Source organism: Balaenoptera ricei, chromosome 14 (genome assembly GCF_028023285.1).
Source record: "Balaenoptera ricei isolate mBalRic1 chromosome 14, mBalRic1.hap2, whole genome shotgun sequence".
Classification (NCBI taxonomy): domain Eukaryota; kingdom Metazoa; phylum Chordata; class Mammalia; order Artiodactyla; family Balaenopteridae; genus Balaenoptera; species Balaenoptera ricei.
In genome coordinates this window covers 83,226,192-83,233,112 of record NC_082652.1, presented here as the reverse complement: position 1 = coordinate 83,233,112, position 6,921 = coordinate 83,226,192, and the positions used below count along the sequence as shown (strand labels likewise).

The 6,921-nt window shown below is 37.0% G+C and overlaps 1 non-coding gene across 1 annotated transcript; it reads right to left on the bottom strand.

Annotated features, from left to right (window-relative positions):
• Positions 1-5,513: 5,513 nt before the first annotated feature.
• On the bottom strand, positions 5,514-5,620 carry LOC132348283 (U6 spliceosomal RNA). The gene has a single exon (XR_009497412.1). It is a non-coding gene; the product is annotated as a U6 spliceosomal RNA (small nuclear RNA).
• Between the last annotated feature and the right edge of the window lie 1,301 nt (positions 5,621-6,921).

Genomic DNA, 6,921 nt, shown 5'->3' with positions numbered 1-6,921 from the left:
GATCCCACATGCTGCAGAGCAACTAGGCCTGTGAGCCACAATTACTGAGCCTGCGCATCTGGAGCCTGTGCTCTGCAACAAGAGAGGCCACGACAGTGAGAGGCCCGCGCACCGCGATGAAGAGTGGCCCCCTCTTGCCACAACTAGAGAAAGCCCTCGCACAGAAACGAAGACCCAGCACAGCCAAAAATAAAATAAATAAATAAATAATTTAAAAAAAAAAAAGACATACCATTACAATTATGAAAAAGAAGAGACAGAGTGGAGGAGGAGATTTACAATATTTATATCTGACAAAGAACCTGTATCTGAAATACAAAAAGAACTTCTACAATGAATAAGAACAGCAAAGAAATTCCAAGTTTTAAAAATAGGCAAAAATCTTGAGTACCCACTTTACAAAATAGAACATACATATTGTTAATAAATATATAAAGATCTGTTCAGACTTTTAAGTCATTAAAAAATACAAATCAAAACCACAACATGATCTCACTAATGCGATAACCACTACAGTAGCAAAAGGAAGAAGGCTGACAATCAAGATCGAAGGAATGTGAATGAAGAGCAATTGAAAAGCTCAAACAGCAGTGTTTTACTCTTGCTCATATCACTTTGAAAAATGCTTTGTCCTATACTCTGATGCAGCAATTTCCCTTACTAGGTAAATACCCATCAGAATTGTTTCCATAGTTTATCAAACATTGCTATTCATAACAATAATAATAATAATAAAAACTTCAACCAAATGTTCACCATTAGAATAGAGAATGATATACTACATTACAACAAAATACCATACAGCACTAAGAATGAATGAATAGTTGCTATACTCACATCGAATTTGAATCTCACAATGTTGAATGGATGAAGACAGACACATATATAATGAATAATTCAGTTTATTAAAAAAAAACCCAAAGACAAGCAAAAATTCTATAGTGTTAGAATTCAAGATAATGGTTATTTTCACATGTGGCTTACTTACTGGAAGAGGTTATGAGTTGGGGTTTCTGAGGCACAAATCATATTCTATTTCTTGATATAAGTGCCCATTACATTTTTGCTTTCATTTTTAAAAATTTATTGTTTTGTGTACTTTTCTATATATATATTTCAAAAAATTTTATTTAAAAAATAAAAATGTTAGTTAGAACCCATAACCAAGGGTGAGGTGGGTGGTGGAGGTCAAATCACTTGGGCTTTAGAGTCTGATAGGTTTGGGTCTGAATATTGGCAGTGCAATTTCTGGTCTCTGTGGCCGTGGAAAAATTACTTAACACCCCTGAGTACTCAATTTAATAATATTAAAAAATAAATAATAATACTTTTTAGACATAAATTGCCTTCCTCGGTAACAGAATGTACATTGTGTTGTGGATGACAATGTGCCTATCTTTTAAAAGAAACAAGCAAACATGCAAAAAACAAACAAAACTATTTTTCATTGTGTATCACTGAAAGTATTTTAAATTTATTCTCTATAGCCAGCGCCAATAACTACAGTAAAATTATGAGATACTAAATTGAATAATTCATGGCTTTTTCTCATATGGAACTCACAAGCTCTTAGGGAAAACAGAGAAAAACTATGTTTCATTTAAAAATGTAAGTTCCATGACAACAGGAATCACGTTTTTGTCTTATTCACTCCCTTAGTCTCCTGGCCCAGCATGAAAATGTTTACTGCAGTAAGTTAACAGTCACTAAGTATTTGTGAATTGAATGAATGAACATGAAAGTAAAGTGCTATCATAGAAGACCTCACATGTTACAGTGGGAGAATGAAGAACTGTGTGCACCTATATCTAGGAGTGTTGGAAGACTACACAGCAGGGGGAAAATTAATTTAGAGCTTAAAAGATAAGTAGGCATATATCAGCCTGGCTTGGTGGGAGAGGAAATTGAGAGAAGTGTAGCAAAGCAGTAGAGGCATTCTTAGCAAAGAAGACATAAAGTACTGAGTTCTTTTTTTCCTGTTAAACAGAACAGAAAATCAGGAGAAGTTAAAATAATGAAAGAAGCAGTGTTTCTACAGTAGTCTAAATTCTCTTTAAGTTCTCCCTACAGCTGTGATGCACTGGGTTGCCAATTTTAGTGACTACCTTGGCCTCCTATTCTGGGTAACTTCCAAGACCAGTTGCTTTCCAGATATCTCTGCTAGGTTACTTTGTTCCTCATTTTTCCAGGGTTCTGTAATGTCACTGAATAACTAATGTGATCAATGCATTTAAATCACGGTAATAACCACTTATTTCTAAGTTCTGAGATAGTATTTCAATGCCATACAATATTTAAATAAATGGATCTTTAAAGGAATGGATAATTTGAGGAGTCTAACCTCTATGGGAAATATTTTGGGACATATATGACTTTTTCCAGTGGACTCAGGCTTTCTTTATTTTTTTTTCTTTTACTTTATTGAGATATAATGGACATACAAAATTGTAATATATTTAAAGTGTACAATATGATGATTATATATATATACACACACACACACATTGTGAAAAGATTCCCGTGATTAAGTTAACACATCCATTACCTCACATATTAACTTTTGTGTTTTGTTTTGTTGAGAAAGGTGAAGTTCTACTCTCTTAGCAAATTTCAGTTATACAAAACAGTATTTTCAACTAAGTCACCATTTGATCTCAGGCCTTATTCATCTTATAACTGAAAGTTTGTACCCTTTTACCAACCTCTCCACATTTCCACTACCCCCAGGCCCTTGCAACCAAAGCTCTACTCTCTGTTCCTGTAAGCTCAACATTTTTTTTTTTTTTCAGATTCCACATAAAGTTACACCTTGCAGTATTCTATCTGGCATATTTTACTTTAAAAATGCTCGCCAAATTCATTCATGTTGTTGCAAATCGAAGGATTTCCTTCTTTTTTAAGGATGAATCCCACATTTTCTTTATCCGTTCATCCACCAATGGACACTTAAGTTGTTTCCATACTTCAGTTATCGTGAATAATGCTGCAGTGAACATAGGAGTAGGTATCTCTTTGAAATCCTGATTTTGTTCCTTTTGGATATATACCCAGAATTGGGATTGCTGGATCATATGGTAGTTTTTGTTTGTTTGTTTTGAGGAGCCTCCCTGCTGTTTTCCATAGTGGCTGCACCAGTTTACATTCTCACCAATAGCACACAGGGTTCCCTTTCTCCACATCTTCGCCAGCATTTATCTTGTCTTTTTGTTGATAGCCATCCTAGCAGGTGTGAAGTGATATCCCTTTGTGGTTTTGATTTGCATTTCCTTTTTTTTTTTTTTTGACCCCTCTGTGCAGCTTGTGAGATCTTAGTTCCGACCAGGGATTGAACCCATGCCCTTGGCAGTGAAAGTGTGGAGTCCTAACCACTGGAACGCCAGGAAATTCTCTGATTTGCATTTCCTGATGATTAGTGATGCTGAGCACCTTTTCATATAACTGTTGGCTATCTGTATGTCATCTTTGAAAAAATGTTTATTCAGGACCTTTGCCCATTTTTAAACTGGGTTATTTGTTATTTTGCTATTGAGTTGTGTGAGTTCCTTGTATATTTGGATATTAACCTTTTATCTGATATGTGGTTCTCAAATATTTTTTCCATTCTGTAGGTTGCCTTTTCATTTTGTTGACTGTTTCTTTTGCTGTGCAGAAGCTTTTTAGTTTGATTTAGCCCCGCTTGTTTACTTTTGTCAGGCTTCATTTCTTAGCTTTACTGTTACCTCCTATGTTACATCTTGCCTGATATCCGGGCACAGATGCTACTCCTTGATACTGAGCTGTTCCTCTGTGTAACAGTTCCACAAATGATGTTTGCTTCTCTGTACTTCCTTTAGCCAGCAAGCTGATAGAGACCAATGTTTATTCCCTTCTTTGTATCCTTTGCGCTCAGCAGCGTTCTTAGTAATCAGAAGTCACACAATAAATATTTGTTGAATGAATAAATGTATACAAAATAGGCAGTGTCTATCTTAAAGGAGGTGACCTGGTAATAATCTAGAGTTTCTCCAAATAGACAGTTTGCTTTAAATGTACATGAGCTTGTTCTGAACTTGAGTTTTCTAGCAGATTTAAGGATTCAATTTTCTGGTATGAAATCACCTTCTAGGCAGAAGGTTTTAATTTTTCATTGTTAATTTCTGATTGTGATTCTCTACTCCCCATAGAACTTGCCTATGACACCAGCTGAGCTAATGGCTGACTCAGGCCTAAGGCAGCAAGAGGGCTTTATGAGGATATGACCCAGGGCAGAAGGTCTGTGGTATCATGTCCTTGGTTAATCCATTGATCAAGAAACTCAAAGACTCTGGAAGATGGAGAGTATGACCCAAAGGAGACACTCATTTCCCAGCAGCATCTACACAGCAATGGTGAGAAGAAACAGTAAATATACCATTGCTGTGCCTAAATATTAATAATGAATACATTGCTGCATCAGGCACCATTGTTTGGTTTCTAAAGCCCATTTCATTCCTCTATCTTTACAGCAATCTTATAGTTTGGGTGAGATTGACCCTTCCCTCCACTGCAAGTAAGGGCCTAACTGACATAAAACATATAGTATAATCTCACTCTTCTTACCCAGCAAATGGTTCTATTGGGCAGACCAAAGCCACTGATCACATCATGATAGCCCCCTGGCCACAGCCATGGGTTCCTATCATGGAAAAAAAATCAGAAAGTTTAAAGCAGTATTGACAGAACTATAACTTCACTTTTGACATCACCAAAATGATTTTTAAAGTACATGTATAATACGATGGAAGCGTTTCTGTCATAAGGAGTGTGTAATTTACTGAAAGACTCCTGCTTTTTATCTGTTTGTTTTGATTGAGTTACCATTCTGTATATTATACGGTCTCAGTGGTAGTGATGTTTCCAGAGGGATAAAAATCAGTTCTTGTGGGAGTGAAAAACTTAGATATGACAATAGTGTGTGGACCCCCAAGCACACTACCTAAACAGACGTACAGTATATTGTGGTACCGAATTTCACGAGATAAGGCCAATTAGAGAAAAAAGTGTATCTTAAAAGGCTACAAAGAGGAGTGGTAGTAAGAAAAAAAAGGTTGAGAAACACTTCTATGGATCATTTGTGGTAAAATACAAATTCTCCACTAGATTATGTTTGCATCTTCTCAGAGCGTACTTCACACTCTTAGGTGGTATGTGCAAGCTAATTTTATTAGTTCAAGCAGTCCTCTAACTGGGAGGTCAAATCTATAGAAAGTAAGTTGTAAGACTGTGATGTGTCTCCAAACTAATTAGATGTGCTCTGGGAATGTCCTCACCTCTGTGGTGGGCCTAGCAGCCAGGAGCAGAGTTCCCTGAGAAGGGAGCTGGAATGTAGGTAACAAGTGCTAAATGAACTCAAGTGTCAGACTGGCTGGCTCTCCTAGGCAAAGAAGGAAGGGGAAGAGAGGAGAGAACAGAGGGAAGAGGAGAGGAAGGGGAGAAAGACCCAGTGAGACAGAAGTCACAGTGTTTTTTTTTTTGTTTTTTTTTTTTTTTTTTTTTTAAATATGGAATGCTTCACGAATTTGCGTGTCATCCTTGCACAGGGGCCATGCTAATCTTCTCTGTATCGTTCCAATTTTAGTATATGTGCTGCCGAAGCGAGCACAGTCACAGTGTTTTGAACCTAACCTCAGAAGTGATGCGCTGTCACTTTTGCATATTCGATTCCTTATAAGCAATCGAAATAACTCAAGGGCTTGAACACCAGGCCCCCAGAATCGCTGGGCTCCCTCTAGAGGCTGCCTACCGCAGGCCTGCCACTGACCTTCACAGTCAGAGCCAAGTTCCGCTTAGCAGGTCCTTCTTCAAACCTGCCCTCTCACTCTCTCCACGCCTGCCTGACTCTCTCAGTGCCTTCTATCCTCTGGGCCTCCTGACGCAGTACCACTGTTCCTATCGCCTCCTGAAACCCCTTCCTTTCCTTCTTTGTACACTGAACTCTTAATCATCTTTTGGATTTTGCATTTATTCCATTATTTCCTATTTTTCCTAACTGCACCTTAGGTCCTTGGATAGGGTTGCCAGATAAAATGTAAGATGCCCAGTTAAATCTGAACTTCAGATAAAGAATGAATAATTTCTTTTTAGTATAAGAATATTCCAAATATTTCAAGAGACATACTTACGCTAAAATATTATATGTTCTTTATCTGGAATTCAGATTTAACTGGGCATCCTGTATATTTATGTGTTAAATGTGGCAACTCTACCTTGGAGGGACCTCACAGTTTCCCCAGTGCCTAGGTCAGGTCGGGCCTGTAGAAGACACTCCATCAATATTTTTTGGGTCAATGAGTGATAATTTTTATAGCTTTTCAGAATAGATAAATTATACAAATCAGAGTACAATATTTATTAGTTAATAAATCATGATCCTTTAGAAAGACTCACTTACTGTACTTTTAGGCAGTTTTCTTTTTTGATGAGCTGATATCAACTCTTCATAGTGAAGTTGTAATTTGTGTCCAGTTTCTCTTCAACCAGCAAATCCTGGCTTTATCACTCACTGTCCCCTAGAGAGAGTAAACTTTTTAAAAAGTCCTTTGAGAGACAGAATTGTAAAATGGAAAACTTTGTAATTTTGACAGAGCAACATAAATGCTTTGAGCTTCAGGTTTTTTTTTGTTTTTTGTTTTTAATTAAAATGACAGTAAAAGTAGGATTGCTGTGAGGATTAAAAGGGCCAATGAGAATAAAGCAGTAAGGAGTACGCATTGCACTTAAAAGGCATTTAATGAATCTCCCTTCAGTCCCTCCTGACCTCCTCCTCATATACATATCTCAGAGTAGCCAAGACAAAATATATACACTGACAGTGAAAATAGGAAGCCTCTACAATTCATGGAAGACCTCAAAAGCAAAGAGCATATTTTCTTTTACGTTTCCAATCCATTTAGGGAATTAGTC